Source organism: Cyrtonyx montezumae, unplaced genomic scaffold, assembly GCF_038088225.1.
Source record: "Cyrtonyx montezumae isolate F1298 unplaced genomic scaffold, pur_monq_1.0 scaffold_7, whole genome shotgun sequence".
Classification (NCBI taxonomy): Eukaryota; Metazoa; Chordata; class Aves; order Galliformes; family Odontophoridae; genus Cyrtonyx; species Cyrtonyx montezumae.
Genome location: NW_027072078.1, coordinates 30,599,318 through 30,622,183, shown reverse-complemented (window position 1 = coordinate 30,622,183; position 22,866 = coordinate 30,599,318). Strand labels below are relative to the sequence as shown.

The 22,866-nt window shown below is 38.3% G+C and overlaps 1 long non-coding RNA gene across 4 annotated transcripts in view; it reads left to right on the top strand.

The window, feature by feature from the left end:
* The first annotated feature begins 4,014 nt into the window (after nucleotides 1-4,014).
* LOC136057979 (uncharacterized) overlaps nucleotides 4,015-22,866 on the top strand; it is a 46,361-nt gene continuing 27,509 nt past the window's right edge. For 3 of the 4 annotated variants that reach the window (XR_010623096.1, XR_010623095.1, XR_010623097.1), the window contains exon 1: nucleotides 4,015-4,437. This is a non-coding gene — a long non-coding RNA (uncharacterized LOC136057979). The remainder of the gene's footprint in view (nucleotides 4,438-22,866) is intronic. The other variant, XR_010623098.1, reaches the window with a different exon arrangement.

The window sequence follows — 22,866 nt, the reverse complement described above, 5'->3', positions numbered from 1 at the left end:
ACCAAGGACACTTACATTTTGAAGGCCGCAGATTTCAAAGAGATCTAGCTATAACCGGTCCTTAAAAAAACTGATGAATTTCCCCAAATTTAGGGTGACTGAATATAAGATGGAGTTTGATGTTCCTAAGATAACCTATCATGAATGTAGCTCATGTTTTTTCAATGGCATAGTAAGTTTGTTGCTTTACAAAGACTAGGCACATGTGATGGCTCTTGTTAGACAACAGCACGTATGCTGAATTTGAAACGTCTCCCAACCCATAATCTAAAAACCAATCTTTAGTGTGAAATCATTCTTTGAATTCAGGCACTTGAAGTTCACCATCATTAGGCAGCTGACAGAGGGGTTTGCCAAAACTGCTGAATTTGGTGGAGCTCACACATTCAAGTACACCTCACAAACAGCTCAAGGTGCAGTTGTGGGGAAATGGCTTTAAGGTGCTCCACAGGCTGTAGGCGCAAGAAGTGTGACAGCACTGCTAGACAGTGCTTCTGTGGTCAGGCTCTGGTTTAGTTCTGCAAGGCTGGAGGCTTAGAGGCAGGAAATTCGTCTCCTAGCCAGTGTGCAGACTGAGAAATAGAGCAGTTCTTAGATAATTCTGCCATATAAAGTTCATTTGGAAAGCCTTTCAGGAAACATCTCGTATTGGTCTTATTGTCTAGCTTGCATATAGTAATAGACTGACATCTGCAGATCCCCCATTAAGAAGTAGCTATTGGCATCCACAGTTATCTTGAACTTCAATACAGCAGCGGATGAACTAAAGATACTCCAGGAATGAGTTTGTGAGGGAGAGGAATTTGCGTGTGTTATGTAGCTGCTGTTAGCAACAGTTGGTTTCTATCATGAATTTCCAAAGGCCTTCTAATATATAAGACACTAAAAGGTGTATAATAGTTTTACATCTCCCTTTAAAGTGTAGAAGAATTCTGGTTGAAAGAAGGCCTAAAATATACAAGGATGAAAAAGTGACTGTTCTGTTCTGAGAGAGTAGGCCGTTTCTCCGCTGTGGTCTTCTACGTTCAGATTGGTGTGATGTTTAGATTTGAAAGCATTCTGCTTTCTGACTTGCTAAATCTAATTGGGAAGCTGGTAAACAATATATATTTATCTTCTTGTGTTCTTTTTAACAAGATAAAACAAAGAAAATAAATTAGAGGCAGCAATTAATAATTCAAAAATCACATCCTCCTGTTTTTAACTTCTCAGCTACCTGTTCTTGTATTTTCGTCTGAAACACATTTTCGTTTGAAATCTAATTGTTTAAACAGTAGTGCTCCCATGGTTGTTATCTAACAATCATTCACTCTCTGCTTTATATTTAGTCGTGTTATGCTCTGCTGGCACTATACTGTTTCAATTGTGTTTTTCTGCTTCTGCACGGGAATATAGATTATTGTATTGCTTCAGTGAATCCTAGAAATGTCTGTCTCTTATGATTGCCGAAAATCGGTATACAGAGTAGAAAATGGCCCTGCATATTTTAAAACAGTAATTTTCATCACTGAAGCTATGCTAATGAATGTTGAGAATGTTCTGATAAAGATAGCGTTGATTCTGCAGAGTACACAGATTATTGCACATTCCCATGTAGTAGCTGTAAGAAAGTTTTTTTGTTGATCTTTTTTCCCTCTTTGTTTTGGTTTAGAAAAGTAGGGAAAATCCTGAACTTAAAAGCAATGTTGGTTTAAATGCCTAAAACAACGACAAAATGGGGTGTTTAAACCCCATTAAAACCACCAAAATCTAAGCTCATGCATAATTTAAGCTCACTACTGTTTTCTTGGATTGGTGGCTCTGTGAATAAATGATGCTAGAAGCCAACTGAAGATGCTTAAATTTACACTTAATTGTCTGTTTTATTCCTGCTAACTTATGTGTTCTGTGCTCTTATTAGTTTTTTGTGTTGATTCAAAGTTTCTTTTTATGTAAGCCTCTATGAAGATCTATAAACCATTCAGGGAGGTATTTCAGCAGATTTTTGAGTTTATTCTTTCAACAATCACTTAGGTCTCAGCATAATTTTTAGCAAATGCTTTCATTATACTGGTTCATGTTTTCTTTAACTAGGGGTTTAAGTTGTGGCTGAATGTCTTCGGGGAGTTACTTGCACCATTTGCCTTTCCTGGTCGCTGTCAGGGTACCTTTCCTTCTGCTGCTCTTTACAACCACCCTTCAGTGAATGTGCATGTACATTTTGTAGATCTAAGTCTGAAGAGGATGATTTTGCTAGACAGTTTAAATGCTGGCTAATTCACTTGCTTTAGTTGAAATTAAGGCAGTAAAGCTTTTTAAAAGTGTCTAAATGTACCTACTTGTCACGAGAAATTGGCGTATGATGAGCAAATTAAAGCCGAGAAATAGTTTGATTCCATTTTTAAAACTGTTTTTCTGCAGTAGAAAGAATGTTCATTGCTTGAACATGTCACGCATGTTCAAACAAAAACCTTAGAAGGTGATTTCCTCTGGCAAGGGGTAGTTGTAAGCAGCATTGGGATGGGCTGGGATCCATGCAGCCTACATGGCTGCATCTGGAAGGGGATATGAGATCATAATTTTAGAGTTCTCTGCCTTGCAAAGTGCAATAAAGTGCTTTAATATTGACTAATAAATAGAGACAGCATTTTTGGAACTGAAAGTGGATTTTTCATGTAGAATTTCTAGAAGTTCAAGGGGCTGCTGGATATCAGATTTTTTTCCTGGTTGATTTCCAGAGAGGTGTGATAGGTACAGACCTGACATGTGACCTTTGTAAGCTTTCCTACAAATGAAGATGTGTTTGGATCTAGGAATTTATGTAATCAAGATTTGAATGCCAAGTGACTTCTCTTGCTGAGAAGTTTGTTGAACTGCTTTGGGTAGGTGAAGATTTAAATACAGCTTTTCATTTTATTTTATATATTTGACCTTACACAATCTATTATTATTATTATTTTGTTTCCCAAAGAAATGTCCTTCAAACTACATCTTTCCAGCATAGCAGCATTTTTATCAAATTCATCTGGAGCTTTCGTTGCCCTGGAAGCTGACTGAAATGTGGGTCAAGTCTGACATCAAGTGGTCAGACACACTCTGTTCCCAATGGGACTGTTAACGTCGTGCCTCTCCTGTCTTAAAACGAAAAAACCTCTGCCTCCACTTTCTCTCTCCAAGTTTTTTCTTCTGTTAACAGGATTTCTTAGTACTCATCCTACTTTGGTTTCCACCAAGGTCATGGTGTGTCATTCCTGACAAATATACGAAGTGCTGAATTAGTCTTGCGTTAGGCATTGCAACTGCTGAATTAGTCAACAGAATGGTGTGATTGTGTAAAAAAGTCTTCATGACATGGAATTGCAGTTAAGACTCTTACATGCACTGCTTTGTTTTCCTGATAAACTCTAACAAGATCTATTTCTTTTTAAAAATACTCGTAGCTCTTGAGGTGCTGAGTCTGCAATTGCTGCAGATTTTGAGGCTTGTAAGAACTAGGTTTCATGCTCACACAGTGCTTCTTATTGTTGAAACAGATAGCAAACTCTAATTTAATGATTCTTGTCATTCCGTTCTGAAGAAACTTAATGAAAATATTCTTTCCAAGGCATAGAAGATATAGTGAGAAGAGAGATTAGGCAGAATTGAAGTTGAGGTTGATGCCCTCATGTTTTAGTGGGATTTGTACCCATGTTGACTCAGGAACAGGTCAGGAATACGAGGTTTGTGCTCCCTTCCTCCAAAGTTAGTGTTATCCTTCAGTGGCCAGAGGTATATTTTTCATCCATCTGCTCAGTGATCAGCAGGTTTGGTTTGACCTGTTCAAATGGCAACAAATGTCGGGTCACAAGTTATACCACATAAACTTTTTATCTTCACAACCAACTTCTTTTTCCCTGGAACAGTAGCGTATTTCCATAATCTCTGCATAAATCTAACAGTACAATGATCAGCATACCTTATGACTGTAGAGTCAGCAATGCAAATACAAACGTTCAGTTTCTCCCATAAGTGCCACAGCTTGAAAAGATTAGCCACTGTGTTTATGTCTCTGGGACTCTGAACTAGCTATTAGCAGGTGGGCACCATTTTTTAAATTCATCACAGAGGTGAAGTCGTTCACTTCAGTGTATTTCCTTCTGGGGCAGATTTGGCTTTTTAGTCTGGAGCAGTAGTTTTACAAGGACCTTAAGCTGACATAAACCAGCAATGCTGCCAAAAGAAATACGGCCTTTCCCCTGGTTCAGCATGGCCGTTTTTGTAACTCCGCAGAGATCTGGATTGGGAAATTCTTACAGCAAAAATAGCAAAGAAAAACAAGCCACATTTAGTTCACAACCTTAACCACTTTCTAGAGATCCACTGTAATTTATGTCATTGCCTAATGATCACCTTATCCTCTGCAAGCAGAACTTCTTGCTTGAACTGCATTTCTTGCGATCAGCAACTCTTTTCTGTGAGGTAAGTGGTCATGGTTCACTTTCCCAGCATGTTCTCTGTTTGGAGATCACTGAGGAGAAGGGGTGTGTTTGGCATAATGTCCTGCAGCCTGCTTTACCTGTGAATACAGAGAAAGAAACACGATTCTGCTCTGTGGTTAAAAACAAAACGTGCTTGACTGGAATGTTCAATGTTGTAGCTTTTTTAAAGTAAATTCTGTTTTAATCTATCTATACACATTTTGATTGCCTTCCATCTGATTTTGAGTTCTTTATCTGTAGTCTTCTCTAATTTCAATGCTTAGATAAAACTGTGGTGAATCCTTCTAATAAAGTCATACTTGCGCATGTATTTTCTGGGATGTCTCCTGCTAAAAATTAATTACTAATATAACTGTTATAATTTAAAATTGTTTTTGATTAAATACTAAGTATATGATTTGTACTAAAGCATGCTATCACTGAAGTCCCAAATCATGCTATAACTTGTCCAGCACTGGTGTTGAGATCCGTGGTTCAATATCCATACAGCACCAAGAAGATTTGCCTTTGTCCCACGGAGGTAGTGTTTGTTTTAAAAGAGATGGGAAGGAAAGAACGGTTGAGCAAATGACCACAGACTATAGACCTCTGAATGTCTCTTCAAACAGATTTTCAGATCACTGTCCAAGTTAGAAGCCATATGGGGTGTGAAATGTCATGGCTTCCATCCTGGGTAAAAATAAGCTCAGAGCAAACCTTTCTTTTACATTTCCATCTCGGCCATCTAATTCTCATAAAATATTTCTGCTGAGCCATGTTACTTGCGTTTTAACGAGATACAGCCTTTTTCTATTGAGTAAAGCTTAGCCACAGCAGAAAATATACCAAATGGTACTGCAGAGCATTTTAAAAGGGCATTTTTTCAGGGCACCTATTCATGCTAAACTGATGGGTGCACTGAGGTTCATCATAGAAAATAAACTTGGTGGCCAAATGGCAGAGCTATGTGGCCCAAGCTGCATCTTATGAGCTTTGAAAGGAATTTTGGCTGTAGTTCACAACTGTAGTTTACTGCAACTCATACAAATTGTACAGTAATTTTACACAAATCTGGGCTTTTTTATACTGAGCAGACTATTCAGCATGTGTGTGCATTTTTAGCAAAACAAATCATTCTCTTGTTTAAAAACAAAAACAAAGTGCTACATATGTTGCAGGACTGTAGTTACCATTCTTTATTTTAAAGTCATACACAAATGGTTTGTTCTGCTCTGATTAGCTTATTAGTTAATGTTGGATCTGAAAGGCAGTTTTGGGGCATTGTCTGTCAACTTAGTGGAAATTAGGACAGTGAGTGCCTTCAATAGTCTTTGTTCATTAAACCATATCTCTGCAGATGTTCAGTGTTTTAACATTCCTTTAGCTGCTCTGAAGTGTTCTCATTTTTTCAGCTAAATAGAGATGTGTGACTTTGTGTACTGTCGTTTATTAAAGATGCCAAAGAAGTAGTCTTGTTATTCAAAAGACTAACACCTTTCCTCTGAATATATTATACCCATAAGTGCCAATTCACATTTACAAGCCCTCTAAGAGAAAGATGAGTGAACTGAAAAAATCTATAGAATTTTTTGCTCTTGGGAGAGCCCTGAGAGCATGTTCTTGCAATCCAAGAAATCATTAGTGCCAGGGGAAATTCAGCTTTAGTCAGCTGTGTTTCTCTGTGAAGAAGGGTTCACACACAGGTTCCCACTGCCTGCTTTTCACTTACACTTCTGTAGGTGCTTACCAAAGTTGGAATACTGTCTATCTGCAGACAACTAATGAAAGGGCAGGCTATGTTCTTCTGATGTCTTTGAGGCAGAACTCCCATCAGAATGGCAAACTAGATGCTGGTGTAAGTGGAATCTTTCTCCAAGTGATGAAGTCAAAAATTTCTGTCTGACAGTGTGCTCTCAGCCCTAGCAGAAATGCCTTATTTACGTAGAAATAAAAGCAAAGACAGTTTGTAGTTGGGAGTGCAGTTAATGGTCCTGGCTGGAGATGACAAGTGTGTGCTCTAATTGATTAGCCAGGGGAATGTACTTTATCTGCTTCTCTTTGGTGAGCTTTATGCTGGATTGATCATCAGGGTGCAAGTTTTACTCTTTAAGACTGATTTCTTCTTCAAATCATGCATGTCATTAGTCAATAAGATGGATGGATGGAAAGATGGTGAGGTAGTTGTTTGTGCTTCTAAATAGGTATTAATTATGTGTGTAGCTGTATTTTGTTGGGATTCTTGATCACCTTCTAGCTCCAAATTGTGTGTTTTACTTTACCACCTTTCCATCTGGTGAGAAATTTGCTTATTCATAGGTAATGCCGCTCTAGCTGAATAAATTAAGGAGAAAATGTTTATCAAATTCAGAAGGCTGTTTCCATCAAGTTTACTCACTTTGACCCTCTCTTATCTTGAAAGTACAGATAATAACCAGCAAGAAAAGAAAAAAAAAAGTAATACTCTTGAAATATGTAAAATTAGCTGTTTATAAAAGGAAAGGTCATGTTTTATCTTGCTGCTTACTATCAGGTGTTCTCTGTACTTACGTATAAGAGAATACGTTGGAGTGAAAATTAAGATAACACTACAATGTGTAAAAATATTAGTTGATAGTAATATAACTGGCCATTGGTACTGTGTGTGCTTTATGGGAACATAATATAGACATACATTGATAATACAAAGAAAGGGGCTGTAGGAGAAGTTCAGTATATTAAAAATGATAGCATATCAGATATGGCAATTACACTAGCCATCAATCTTCAATAGTTTGTGAAGAATACTGCTAAAATGCAGTGAAGCTTTATAAGATTTGTGATCACAGAGTGTAAAATATAACAGATGCTACAATATTTAGATGCCTGCTGGCATTTACTTTTACCCTACACAGCTCATTTCAGTCATATGAAAATTTTATGTGCTCTGTAACCCCATTGAAATAGAGACATATTTGCAAAGAACCTGTAGTGGAACAGAGTATTTTCAAGATATACTGTATTTGATCTGTCTAATAAGGTAAAAAAGAGAGAAAATGACTAGTTAGCCTGAACTACTATTAGTTTATTGTTAAATTACTAGTAATGTAGAAACCTGATACATGCAATGCTGTCTAATATGAACTCTGCCAAATACATATTGCTCTAAACTGGCTGGAGAGTTCATGCAGCCGCTGTGCAGTGCATGCTGAAGTATTGTGGGGGTGAACTCTGTAAGCCAAAACTAATGAAATAAGACAGGAAAAGAAAGTTCTTCTACTTTACTATTCCTTTCAGCTGAGAACGATGACAGACAGCCTTCTCTGTGAAATGGGAATCTTTCGTAATAGCTGCCAAGGCTGCTGCAATTTCTTGCCATTCTGAAGACTACTAGAGGACTGTGAAATCAGGACCTAGATGTACTTACTAATTAATACTGTCTTTTGGAAGGGTGCCCAGAAGTAGCTTTTGTTATCAAGCTGTGTAAGTCACCATGCTTCTACTCTTGTAGACTTGTGTTTTTCTTGCATCACGCCTCTGATGTTATTTACCTTTTCCTTGGGGCTACTGTGTTAAAAAAAGTAATAGCAGAGCATGTCTGATGTAATTCTGGTAATCACTGGACTCATTAAACTGAAACTAAAAAATGAATTAAGGTCAAAAACATCCTCTCTGACTTCAGAAGTGTTCCCAAGGCTTGACCTTGTAGATGTCTGACACGGTATTTGATCAAGAGGAAAATTCACTCAACCCAGACATTCTAAAGGACACAAAAACTTGCAAAAGCTTTTGAACTGTCAGTTTGTCCATATGGCATTTGGCTTGCTTGCTTTCCATCTTTAGGTTTCATGAACTGCTTTTCCATTTGCTAACCTGGCAGGTCTGCAAGTGTTGGGCCTGTACGAAACCAAAAGGCTCGGTAAGCTTTTCAGGGAGGAATTATAATGGAGCCCTGCTCAACTAGCCACAGTAACTCTTATGTAACTCTATGTTGTTTTCTTCTAATGTTTTGATATTGTCAAGAGCAGCCTGGCTCTCACTGAGCTCAGTATTTGGATTTTTTCTTATTCAAAAACATGTGACCTTTCATCCACAAAGCTGACAGCATCTAGACCATTGTTACTTACCTTTTATAGCCACTCAACATATATAGTTACTGTTTACAAATCAGATCCCTTGTAACATATGGAGCCAAAATATTTTTTCTTCTACTAGCCCATAAATCATAATAGGGTAGAAAGCCTTTCATTCTGAGTGAGTTGACTGGAAACAAGTTGACTTGGGCTCTGGAAATAATTTCAGTTGTGAGCTTGAAATCCTTGAGCATTAAAGAGTCACTTCAGTGACTCTTCCCTCCTGTACAAGTTTAGGGTATTTTACTGAGAGTCACTGCAGCTTGACAACACACACAATACCAAGTTTCATTATTGCTGGAGTCATCCAAGCTGTATATTCTGTAAATCAAAGCAGTATCTTGAAGTGATGTTGCACTTCTGTTTCTTTGGCAGTATACATACACAGAGCACAAGCATCTAGCCTCAACTAAATCTGGTAAATTTAAGGCCTGCCTGTTCTGCTGCAAAGCAGTAAAACAGTCATTTTCTACTCCCAACAAGCATGTTTTGATGTTAGCAGCAGTATAATTTCATTTTGTCCTTCTGCAAAATCAAGCAAATTGTGTCCAGATAAAGGACATAAGGCATATGAATTTCCCTATGAGATGGCATAAGTTAATTATATAAATGTCAGATAGTATCGAACAGTACCTTCATCACAGAATTTTGAAAGGTAATCTAAGCTTTTTTGGAAGTACAGGTGATCATTTTAACATATTTTTATTATAGACTTAGCATTGAATTTAGTGATGTCTTTGGAGCAAGTGTACACAAAGTCCAGAAAAAACAACTAGGTCAGGGAACTTTAGTCTGCAGTATTTCTTGCTAAATTCTCAAAATTCATGCTATTATGTGAACTATAGCAGTTACATGACAATTCGTTTTCCAATTGCTAGGAAACTGAAATCAATATCTGAATACCACCTCACCAGGCAAATGAAATGTGAAATTTTGCACGCGTATAATGTATGTCAAATGTTTCTCACTCATATCTGGTGATTGCAGAATATTGGCTGCAGTACTCCTGGTTGGAGTGTGAACAGTTCTGCCTGTGTTTTCTGGAGGCTGCTGTGGCTTCAGGCTGCTGGGTTGTCAGCTTTGCCCTTCCTATGGTTGCTGTTCCTGCTGCTCCATCCAAGCGGTGATTCACCCAGGTGGCACTGGGAGCAGTGGCAGATGGTGTAGCAGGTGGTGGTCAGAGAATTTGGAGAAGTATTTTGATATCCTTCCCAAGTGCCCCAGTTCCTTCACCAGAGCCTTGGCCAGTCACAGTGAAGGAGAGCTGATCGTTGCCCTCCAAAAGATCCCAGGTCCAAGAGAGAGCTCTGTCCCAGGATGCAAGTGATGTTCATATTATCTCAAGTCCCCACCTTCTGCCCACTCAAGCTACAACCACATGCAGCCCACTCACCCCACCAACCTCCATACTGCAACTAGCTGTGACTAGTTGCATGTGCAGTGACTACTGGAAGTTGCATGTACAATTGGCTATGTCACTGCTGCCTGTTTTTAGGATCCCTCAGAACAAGTTAGGTATCCGGCATGCCAGTTCATGTGTTTCTTCCACGTCCCCAGTCCAGCCTCAAATCCCAAGGACCTCTTTCTGCATAGATTCTTGCCCAGCCTCTGCAAATTTCTTGCTTGGCAGCAATGCTCTGGGAAGAGTACAACTGTGGGGGAAATAGAGATGTCTGTAACTCTCTAATTCCAGGTCTGCAGCCTGCTCTCCTGAGCATCTTTGCATTGACTTCAGTGGGTTTCAGCTGAGACTTTTATTTGGATGCTATGCTGGAGTAAATTATCTACACAGAGATCACATCCCAAGAGGCAAAGTTTGTCCTGCTTCATATTCCATGACAAATCCATTCTGAATCCTTTTATTATTAATAATAGACAGCAAATTCTGATCTCAGAGTTCCTGTGGAAGAGTCAGTGATATCAATGTAATTTAAATCAAACCTGTTCTTGCAGGTTTAAGTGAGTTCTAAAGATTTTATCAGCGCAATTTCCCTGTGCAGCTGGGCAAGCTAGCACATAATTAGAGATAAGAGCCAAGAACCTTAGAAGTGCAAGAGGTGAAACTAACCTTCGCTAATGAAGGATATCATGCAAATAGTATTTGATTTTTGTGTGTATCTGATGCTACAACTGAACAAGGTAGAGTTGTTCAGTGCTTAATGGTGACTTCTGTGGCAGTAAAGGCCTTTGCATGACAAATATTGTGGCAAACATTGCACAGATGCAAGGGAAAAAAGGATTATCTGTTAAATAATGACAAACCTGCCCTCTCTTTAAATTAGCTCAACCTTTGCCACTAAGAAGAATACTTGAATGATGACTCTTTCCTCTGCAAACATAGCAGCACAGCAATTGCTTCTCTTTGTCTGCCCCAGTCTCTTAAGAGGCTGTATATGGCCCCCAAACACAAGACAGTGGAACTAGTCAGTAGAAGATGTCCTTTTTCCCCTAAAGTCTATTTTATCCTAATGCCCTTGAGCACAAGAGCCATCACTCCTCTGTGACTGCCATTTCTCAAAGTCAGCTCTCAGCTGATTCTGTTCCAGTGGTTTGTAAACTTTAAAATCTGCACAGATTTCCTGCAGTTTTTTAAGTTTTCCAAAGAAGGCATAAGGACTAACGTCTGAGGAGCTTTTGATATGAGGAGGCCAGGTGAGATAGTTGTAAAGTTAGGTTTTGGTGAGGTTTTGATAAGACTGCTAATGATATCCCTTTAAGTCCAAAAGTGTTTGTAAAACCGTTGTTACTTTTACGATATTGCAGATACAGACATGATATGCATGCATAAGGTTCTCTGAGTGTGTTGCATACACCATCATTGCAGTGGCTTGAATTACCAGCAGGCTCTGAAGTGTTTCCCAGGATTCTTCCAGCAATTATTGGTAGGACTGTGCTAGGCAAGGAGACAGTGTGAATATATACAAGAGTAATTCACAAGGTTGGAAGAGTTAGGATTAGGGTCTCTGGTCCAATCTCCTTCTCAGAGCAAGGCCAGCTCTGCAGCTGGATGTGATCCAAATGTTGACTGCTACCCCAAGGTGTCCTTCTGCAGCATTGGTCTTCACCCTATTTGGTTGCTGAGGATTATTTGCAGTTTGTTGAATATCATCAAGCTCTTGATGGCATATTCCTCCTGCTTGTGCATCTTTCTCAAAATGATGGCCCTGCTGTATATGCTTTGAATTTTTCTTGTAAGTTTTATAAATATATTTTAATCATTTCATTTTTAGTTTGCTTACTGTTTCTTCAAACAAAATTGATTCCTTCTTGTCAGACTTTTTTCCTTTCATCCCATGTTTTTGGGTTTGCTTTTTGAGCATTTTAGAGATTATGCATATAAACTGTAGTTCCAGGCTACAGCTAAGTAGCTACTAGCCATGCTTTCTTGCTTTCTGAAGAGAGAAGTTAATTGCAGCAGTAGGGTAGCTACACTGTTGTTGCATTTTACCCTAACAATTTCCCTCATGCAATCTAATTAACATTTTGCAGACTCGGATCATATCTTCCTGTTTGCCTCTTGTGCTTATGTAGGCATAAATATCCTTGGAGCAAAATATCTTATTCTTCACCAAGATCATTATCCCTATTATAACTCTAGCTGATGGTCTCCTATCTCTGCAGCATCACAGTACTATTTGTATAAAACAGTAAAGCACTATTATTTCCATTTTACAGACGGGAAAACTAAAATCACATGAGGATTTAGAGGGCTGAGGACCTTATCTTAGCCTGTTTGATACTGGAGTAATTTTGGTACAACCTGGAAGTTACATGACAGTTGCTGTAGGGTGAGATATATGGGATCTGTAGCCACTCTTCATCAATCTGCTTCAGGAAAATCTAAAGGAACTAAATTAGAGCAATGCAGGTATAGCTACATTTATTCCCTTCATAGACCTTTGGAGAACTGGGCTTATATACACATAGCTCTGTGCATGAATGGCAAATCTTTGTTTAAAAAAAAAAAAAAAGGCATGTGAAAAATTCAGCCATTCATTATAGCACTTTGGAACAATATTATATTTATTTTCAATTGAAAATTGTTTGGTAAAAAGTAATCTCTCCATTAAAATTTGTTAGACAATGGGTCATAGTCCATATGAGGTAATCCACTATTAAGAATAAGGAACGATAGTGTGAGTTTAGTTGAACAAATAGCCAAGTACTAACTGTAAAGGATAAGTTTCCTTTGCTCTGTAAGAGCTGAACAGCTAGGGAGTTCTGAGGGCAATCTATAGAAAACACCTTTTGTTTTCATTGGTGTTGCAATGACTACAATACACACAGGACCCCCCTTCCCTTGCTGTCAATTGCAACACATCACTGCTTCTGTCCTGTGCAACTGGGTCAGGCATTGTGATATGCAGCACTGGTATGAACAGTGAAGCCTAGTTGATTTTTTATTAGCTGTCAGTAAGAAATTGTTTTGTTTGTGAAATCAGAAGATAAAATACAATGAAGTTTCTTAAGGAGTATTTGACAGTGATTTAAAACAGAATCCTAAAACGGAAAGGCCATCGATACAGAATACAACAAACAGAACTAATAGATGCAGGGAAATAGATTTATTATCTGCACTCAGCAGCCTCCAAACTTAAGGTTCTTGTTAAAATGCTGAGTCAAAACAAGGAAGAATTATTTCTGTGTATGAAATGTTTCTGTCTTGGACTAAAATGTGGGCAGTAGCCAGAGCTGGTCCGCCACTGCAGCAGTGCTTTGGAAAGGGCACTTGGTCACCAGCTAGTGATGAAGAGCCAGAAGATCCCACTCTGGTTTTGACATTTTCATCTGTGGGTATACATGTAATACCAGCAAGTTGAAGAATCCAGTCAGGTTTAAATTTATGGATTAAATTAACCCTTGCCACTGGTCCTAAAATGTTTGGACTTCTTAGGAGTGTGGCAACATGATGTTAATTGTGTTGGCTCATGGAAATAGTACAGTCTAAACAAACCTCAAAGAAAGAAGAAATTGAAGTTTCAGTTGTAAATGTGCATGTTGGTGTTCAGACACTTAATTGTGCCATGCAAGGTAGGTCCATTGATAGGCAGAAGACTAGGAGCTGCCAGGACCTGTGTGCCATCAGCTATGTCACATATAAATGATGCTGCAGCCTCAGCATGCCGAGCAGCCCCGTCTACCCAGCAGCAAATTCTTACAAGCAGAGCTTTGTTCAGCCCCACTTTTGGATAGGGGATGGGTTGCTGCACTACATCTCCTGTCCCTTTTTGTGTCCAAAAGCAGAATCTGGCCAAGAGAGAAGGCCAAATTAACTATGCGTTAGTTATGAATGATTTAATCTTGCTTTATGAATCCTTTGTTCATTTTGTTTGTTTTATTTCCTTAGTTCTAATAGACCTAAGTAGTTCTGGAAGTTGTACAGGCTACAAAAGTACTGTTTCAGTAGCACAATTGTTTGCTGCTGAGAAAATAGTTGTTGAGAAATCTTATAACAACCACTGCTGATCCCTAAAGGGGATTGCTTCTCCCACTAGCTATTATCTAAATTGGATGTTTTCTGGGAAGACAAGCTGAATAAATAAAATAATGCTAGCAGGACCAGAGTGCTAAGGATTCAAAGACTCTGACTGAACCATTTTAGTTTTAGTGTAACTCCACTGAACTCAGTAGAGTTATTCTGGCTTCAAACCTCAGCCCTGGGGTCCAAAGTGCTACAGGGAAAGAAGCTGTCTGCTCCCATTTGAACAAGAGGAAGACCACAGCATGACTTTATTTACATAAACTCTCTACCAGATGGAGATAAACCCTGGGGAAAGGCTGGCACTCCCTGCCCCCACTACTTCTCAAATGCAGGGTGTGGGAGAAGGCTCCATTTGATAAAAGTGCCCACTTCTTTACTTCCTGTGGCACCTGAAGAGTCACTAGGTGCTTTTCAGACTTGTTTGCTTAGTGGGAATAAACTAAGAGGAGAATGACACATCTCAGACCAGATGGACCAAACCCACTTGACTTGGCTTTTACACAATGCATCCATGCACTGCTGGGTCTGTGCTGAGGACCGTTTTTCACTAGAGGGACTTCCTGACTGGAAAGTGTAGCAGAAGAGTTACACCCTGCACTTAGCTACTCCACACACTGAAATTGTTTGAGATTTCAGCTTTGTTAATGAACAGAGGCTGAGAGTGTGCCAGACCTGTGAGCTTGCAGAGAGAGGAGGAAGGGGTGGTCACCCCTTGGATAATGCCAGTTTTAGGGATCAGCTGGTGAATCACAGAAGCGTGCAATCATTATGGTAGGAAGAGACCACTAAGATCCAAGTCCAGCTGCCACCTTATGCATTCAACTAGTGGGTTAAGTACTAGTTGTGGTTAACATGCTCTTTATAGCATTGATTCTTATTCAGATAGCTGTAGTTTTACTAGATTTGTCGGAGCTGATTTTTTCTAATCTTCTAAATATAATTTTCCCAGGTGCGTACATGGAGTATGTGTGAGCTTCCACTACCTTTGGAGGGCACTAAGGATGGGTGGTAGCTGGAGAAGTGCAGGCTGCAGCCCCTGCCCAAGGTTAAATGGATGCTCATGGTTCATCCTACTTATGAGCTAGCAGGGGTGATGGTACCTGGCTGTTTTGACATTTGGGCCTGACATTTTTGTCAGTCTGGAACTCAGGATAACACATGGCTCTGACTGCATTTGTTTTGCTCTTGCTCCCGGGACAGCTTTAGCAGAGGTCAGGAAAGAATTTGATATCTGATACAAATGTGGCTGTTTACTGAATTCTAATTCAAAAGTGTAAGGCGTTTTATTTCTGTTTGGTTTTCTTTTCATCAACTCATCTGTCTGGAATCCCTCTTTCTGGAAAGAGGCAGGGTGAAGAATTTAGTTTAATACACCATTTAAATTCCATAAACAAGACAGAAATCTAGTAGCAGGCAGAGAATATATATTGCAGCAATAAAACTTCTCTGAAAGAATTGCAGCAGCAGCTAGGGAATGCTAATAAGGGTTTATTTCCTGTGAAGTAACATTTACAGGCCTAGGTTGGTTTGATTTTCATTTAATAAAACACTGCATTAATATAATCATGTTATTTTGTGAGGAGGAAGTACTCTGGAAGCTTTTTGATTCTCTTCAAGTCACTTCTCTCTCCAACACTGTCACTGCATTGGAGAGATAGGAGGAGGGTGATGGTCTCTGAATTTTACTTTTAAAAGAAAATGTACATCATAATTGTTTTTAATATGTAAAATTCAAGTTTAACATATGTTTTACTTTATTTCCAAATGATTAAAAAAACAAACAAACAAACAAACAAAAACTACTCTGAGTTAATAATCTGTAGGTTTGGTGAGAGCAATGTCAGTTTCTGCCAATGACTCCGGAGTCTTGCAGAGTCCAACAGCAAATGTTTAGTCCCTTTTTTCAGCCACATTATAAATCAAATCATGGCAAAGATCAGTAGAAACTAGGGAAGTAGCTCTAAAAGGACAACTTGTAAGAAGAAAATGAAAGGAAAACAAAGTGCTTGCTTGCAAAAAGTGCTTTTCCATTCTGTAGCTGAAGAGATGTAGGGCATAGCACACACCAGGGTGGCTGGTGAAGGAGGGCTGTGCAAAGGAGGACATAATTTGCTGATACCATCCTAAGCCACTGCAGGAGTTGTCCTGCCTTTTTCAGATATAGAAGTTACGAAAAAGAGAATTAAAAATGTGTTGAAAATGAGTAACATATTGCTTAATCGAGTTACAACATAGGAGGCTGATATTGATAGAACGTCTTACTACAATTCCAGCAAGTAGCAGTAACCTACTCAAGCAGATTTGCTTCTCTCTGTCATTCATTCCAGTTTATTGGTGTATATTGTGTTAACTGTAGTACATTAGCTAAGAATCAAGCTGATCTGTATGAAAAGACTGCTTCCCATGGTTCCTGCCTGCCTGCCTACTGCCAGTTTCATGCTTAAGCCACTGCTCCATTTTTTATTCCTCTCTTGCCAGCAATTATATTTCATTGGTGACTGTTGTAGCACAGAATCGGAGGCGAGGGCTCCTACATTACCTGAGAAGCAGTATTTCATACTGTGTATCACTTCTCAATGTATAGAATCTGGAAAGCTAGTAATTCCTCACTTTATTTCTGGCATAATTTACTATACTGAAGGAATAGTGCCGTCAACTTCTGCTGAAAGTGGTATGTGGTATTTTCTGTATCTAAAGGCATGCTGTGCTTCTGTGTCTTCTCCCAGGTATGAAGCAAACTGTACTTTTCCAAAAGCGTTACCTAGTTCCTGACTGTCTTGTTCTGTAAGCTTTGCCGAAGAAGCTATGATTTACTCTTTTTTCAGGGAAAGATATAAACCAGACCAAACAAACAAAATCAAAAATAGTCAGAGTGATGTAATTGGTATCTGCAAATCTGCAGTTGTATTTTTTTTTAAGTGACAGGAACATAATACCTAAAATGAAAGTCTGCACAAAATCTTCTCATTTCCTTTATCATTAAAGGTAGAAGCACTGATTGCCATAGATAATAATATTGGTGTGATATATAGTATTGATATTATTAAATACCTCTCTGTGTCAAAGCAGGTTGAAGTGGTATAGCTCAGGATACAAGCTGTGTTAACTAGAATGCTTCATAGTTGATAGGAAGTGATTTACAGTTAAGCCTCTAAAATAAGCGGTTAAAAAATTAACTAAATTCCAAGGTTTCTCTGGGTTTCTTAGAGCAGTGGATAGACAGAATGATGTTGAAATCTTGCAGACTCACTGCTTGGTGACATGAAGATCTGCTAAAGAGAAGTCCTTTGTAAATCAGATATGACACCCAGCAAAACTTTCCTTTGAAAGAAATTTACTGGAAAGTGTTTGTGTGTACTGTACGAGTGCGAGTTGGAAGTAGATGGTCTTTTAGGTCACTTCCAACCTAACCCTTTCTGTGATTCTATGATGTATTTAGGTACACTGCTGTGTACTTCATCTTAATCACTGTATAGAAGACAAGCAATGTCACAATGTCTTTGGCACTAGAAATTCATTTTGTTTAGAACAGGTTTTAGTTACTCTTCCTATCTCCAGCAACTGGAAGCTTACTTGGAAATCTATAATTGCTTTGGCCTAGTCCAACTTTCATGTAAAGTGCCAAGCTTGGGAAGCCAGTCCAAACCAAGTAAACTGATGAATTACAAATGCATTTGTGATAATAAGAGTTTCTTCCACAGGCTCCCCTACTGCAGATTGAATATCCTAGAAAGCAGCCAGGAATTCTGCACACTGAGAAGGTGAAGCCTTGGGCACACTACACACAAAGCAGCTGCTGATTGCTGTTAAACACTGTCCACATCTTTGAAACCTGATTTAGCAGCAACACTGGCAACCCACGTGGCTCTAAATAAAAGGGAAGATGTCTGTGCATCTTTAATGCCTAGTAGCTTTCATTTTAGCACATTATGTGACATTTTCCCATCCATGGAAGCCCAGCTCTAACTGCAGAATGTGTCCTTGTCAGCCTGAGCGGTCCAAGCCTCCAGGATTGTGCTCACTATTCATCCTGTTCAAGGAAGCATTTCAGATAAGAGCAGGAATGAGGTCTGGGAACGTGCCATCACAATCATTTTCCAGAAGATTCACTTACCGTAAAATTAAAATATCCCAGCTGAAAATGTAACAGAGACTGCTCTCTGTCCATCCTCTCTGTCAAACTGGCAGGCATGCAGGCTTCCTGACTTCTTGGCATCATGTCAGCCTGTCAGGCAAAGTTTTGTTACTGGAGCACTGGGGACTGACCTAGGACTGACGTGTTCCCTGACCCCAGAGTATTTTGGGAAGCCTCAAATTTCTGGTTTGCTCCTGGGGTTCCTGAGAATATGAAGGCATTTGGAAACACTGAAATTGAGTGAGGTTTTCATGGCTGCAGAATAGAATGTTAGAAATCTCTTTTTTTGTATCATCTCACCAAGTTTAAACACAAAGAGGTACTCAACATTTCCATTCCCTGGCTGTCTTTAGTCTATACCATAATTGTTCCCCTGTACGGTTTATACAGACAAGATAACCTTGTAACAGGATACCTTTAACACCTAGAAGTGGTTACTCAATCTCAGATATGAAAAGCTGTACTTGTAAAATAAATCTCTTTCCGCGCTGTAGTCACTTCTGAAGCAGGACAGAGCCAATCATCACATGAAGACTCCCAAATCTGTGAGAGATTAACTTTAAAAGTGTCATGAGTCTCATCTTTATTCAACGTTTTTTCTCTTAATGCTAACTTTCTTCTGGGTCACTTATGTGCAGATGGCTATGAATTGAATCATTAGGATTTCTTCTCTATAGGAGAACGAATCTTTGAAATACACTTTGAAGTACCTCCGCTTAGTGGTTTCAGCTTTAGGAACACCACACATCTCACTGTACAAACTGACTAATGAACAGTTTTGATTGTACAACATCTGCAGCAGGAGGTCTTTAGCTGTTTAGTCTCAATCTCCTGTTGTCCATTGGAGTGATTTGTATGCTGGAATAGAGGGGGATATGTACTAACGCTTTGACCCTAAATGTGAGTGATGGAGCATTCAATCTGCTCTGTTTTGTACCTTCAGATGTATTATTGCTGCTCTCAGCATAATTTTTGTGAACACCAAACTAGATCTGAACTTAGACGTGGCCACAGTACTCCCCCTGCCTTGTCCTGCAAGTTGTTCAGTTGCTGTTGCAGTAAGTATGTAGTACTTCAGTTAGAGCAGTAACCAGATTTCTGCAGCAACATATATACTATTTTCAAAGCATTATGAATAGTCCATTGGATTTAAAATGACTTCGGAAAGAGCAATTAGAAGGTTATACCTTTAAGAGAACAGTTATACGTTGTTGCTTCGAAACTAGAATTGACCACTTGGAACGATATGTGTTGGCCTTTTATTGAGCTTAGAGGAATTTAAAAAATATTTAATTATAATTAAACCTGATAGATTATTTCAGTTAAGCGAAGTGAAGCAAGTATAATGCCACACAGCTAGTGGCATTGCACTGGTTCAGTTGCTAAAATACAGGTGTTTCAGCTGGGGTCCCATTGCATCAAGTGTTCATATTTTGAAGAGGCTTGGAAGCTTCTCATTAAGGATAATGGGAATTGCCTGGTGCCCAGTAGCTCATGAAATGAAGGACTGAGTCCAAAATATGTTGGTTATATCTTGTGAATGGATTTCTGTTGTATTCAATCCAGATTTTCAGTAAATAAACTAGCACTTGTTAATCAGACCTCTGATACTATCAACAATTTGCCTGGGTAAACTCAAAAGTACTTTGAATAATACATTTAATATGACTATATTTAGTATGAACATGCTATAATTTATATAGGAGAGAGTTATGATCTTTTTAAGCTTACTGGCTAAGAACTACTTTTATCTCAGTATTAATGACTCAAACATAATTTTGTCTGAACATTTAATCTAAATTAGCTGTCTTCTGAGGTGATTACACTGCTTAGAATTATTTTTTTTTCTTCTGGACCATGCATTTCTCTGCAGCTTAGTTTGCTGATCGTTGATTTGTGGTGATACAGATCATATACAAGCTGGTTTGTTGTTTTTAATGAACTGGATGTGTTGCATAATAGAATTGCTAGGTTTGTGTTAAATTACAGCTTTGGGACTCATTATTGTGAGATGTTATCCACTTTGAACTGGCTTATTTTATCACAAGGAAAGAAATTGAATTTACTTAAGATGGCAAATGCAGAAATAGATGGGGTGGGTGGTGGGCGTTTTGGGGCACCCAGTTGAACTGATATATATTATATCTGATCTAATTCACATTCCACCCAGAAGACACATACACCCCTACATAAGTCAGAGTCCATATAAAAAGAAAAGCCTAAAGCAAACAACAGCCACAGTCTGTTGTTAAGTGGTTAAATGTTGTTCTCTAGCCATTGCTCTTTGACCATTTCAACCGTAAGTTTATGAAATCCTTTCCTTAGGGTATTTTGTTCCAATTTTTAGTAATGTGCATGCAGATGCTAATGATGCATTTCTTCCTTCACATATTTAGCTTCAGCATGCAAATATTTCAGCACTTACACAGAAGCAGTTATCAAGCACTGATGTTGGAATGTGTGCAGCAGGGTTAATTGCACAGAAGCCAAAAACTATATTCCCCTTGACGATCACAGGCATGGAAGATGAAGCCTCTGTGTGCCCTTCTTGGCATTTCACTTGCTTTGAAAAACATGACATGCTTTCAGCCTAATGTAATAATTTATGGGAAAATTAAAAATTATTGCCTAACATTGATGGAAAATATAGACACATGATGATGGTTGATGGACATTTCTTACATCTGATCAGTTTAAATCAGTGAGAAAATGGTTCATTTCAAAGGTGATTGTGAGAAAATGTTGAAGGAATTAAAAATTGCTATACACTGGTGTGGCATATGCTTCCATTTGGCTTCTTCTCAGCTGCCTGTTACAACAGTGTTGGCTTCCATAAATATTTTAGGCATATAATATGTTAACATACAACAAATATGTTAAATGTGAGCACATTTTGAAGTGAAGTAAGAGTAATGAATATAACTCATTTTAAATGATTCTTCTCTCTGTGTTCCAGCATCACATATCATAGCAGAGAAAGAAATACTGGGTATTTGCTCTCTGCAAACCTTAACATTTAGGATGGATTGGAATGCTGAAGTTGACATTGAACTCTGTGAAGTTAATTTGCTTTTGTTGAAATAACCTTTATATTATTCTTCCCTTAAATAGACTTTTACTTTGCATATTGGTAGGTGCTCTGTTCCATTCAAATCTGGTGCGTTGTTTAATATCCTCTCTCTCAACACTTTGGCTACCAGTATTCAATAGATAGGATGGTATTTGCCATATGGCATTATATATTTCCTTATGTTGCTTTCCTGTCTTACAGAAGTTCTAATTTTTGCATGACCTTGGCTCTAGAGGCCTTGATTTATACTACATTAACAGGTTCATAGAGTCACTTTGTAGTTTGCTTTATTGCTGAAAAATGGATTGGTTTTACTGTCTGAATTTACTGTTCGTTTTTTTCCCAATTGTTTTTGGCGTATGTTCATGCTCTGAATTTCTCACCACTGTTACTAGTAATTACTTTGCTTCCATTTTTTTTCTTTAACAGAGGATAAATGAGCATGCAATATTTCTCTTTAGTAGAGACTGAGCAGATTTGAGATATCTCTTACGATGGGAAGAATACTGTGGATATGATTAATAGCATCGTCATTGTAACATAATTTAGTTAGAAGGACTTATACAACTGAATAAGTGTCATGCACTTCTACTAAACTGCAATCTAAGTGAACTGTATTTCAGGTTTTTATATCCTCATTTCTGTCTTCTGTAAAGATATTACTGTAAGATTCATACAAGAGTCTCTATAGTCTCACCATAAGCAGAGAAAGTTAAATTGGAGCTTTTTGCATGAAACATTGTTTGTTGGTATAAAAACTGAGTAATTATGATTTCAATGAAGGAATAAATTAGTTCACTAAATACATTCATTTCAGAACTGAATTTGAGACCAGAAGAGATTGTTTCTAGAATGAAAATAAATTTAATTTTAAATAAAGAAATCTTTCCTTCAAATACAAAATACTTTTATGCATTTGCAGCAGATAAAGCCTACAATCTTTGGCAGACCATGGACTTTGTATTAATTAATTAGAGAAAAATAAAATGTAAGCTAGAGACTAATAAATGACTTTTTTATTGGTAATTAAAACCAGTTTTGTTTTAGGCTACTTGACCCAACTTCTCAGGCCAATTATATATTGTGTTTTAATTTTGTCCATGTGTATTTTCATCAAAACTGAGAGGTTCATGTAAAACCTCCTTTCAAAACTTACTTAATTACACAGAAAGAAGTTCCTCCTTGCTTTCACTGATTTTTCTTGTTATATTTTCCATGTAATCCTTGCACTTGGCAGAGACCCTCTATAATTATCCTTCTCTTTCTTTACAGACAAACTTGTTTCATGTGTAGCTTGCACGTCTCCTCCACCAGTAAAGGGAAGCAGCCTTCTCACTGTGCCCCTTTGACCCCTACATTCAAGAACCCAGGAGAAGCCCAGTACAATTTTTTCCCATCTCCGTCAGCCAGTAGTCCTGTTTCCTTATCATCCTATCCTGTTACCAGCCTTGTCTTGCTTAAGTCTTTTCTTCTTCTGTGTTATCAGGCTGCTGTTTTGCCTTGCCAGCTCTACAGTCTTTTTATTTATTTATTTATTTTTAAGATCGAGCTTACACAGATTTTCAAATAACTTTGAACCCCAGGATTGCAGAGCACATCTATCAGTGGATTGCTGTTTAGGAGTTGTCTCATTT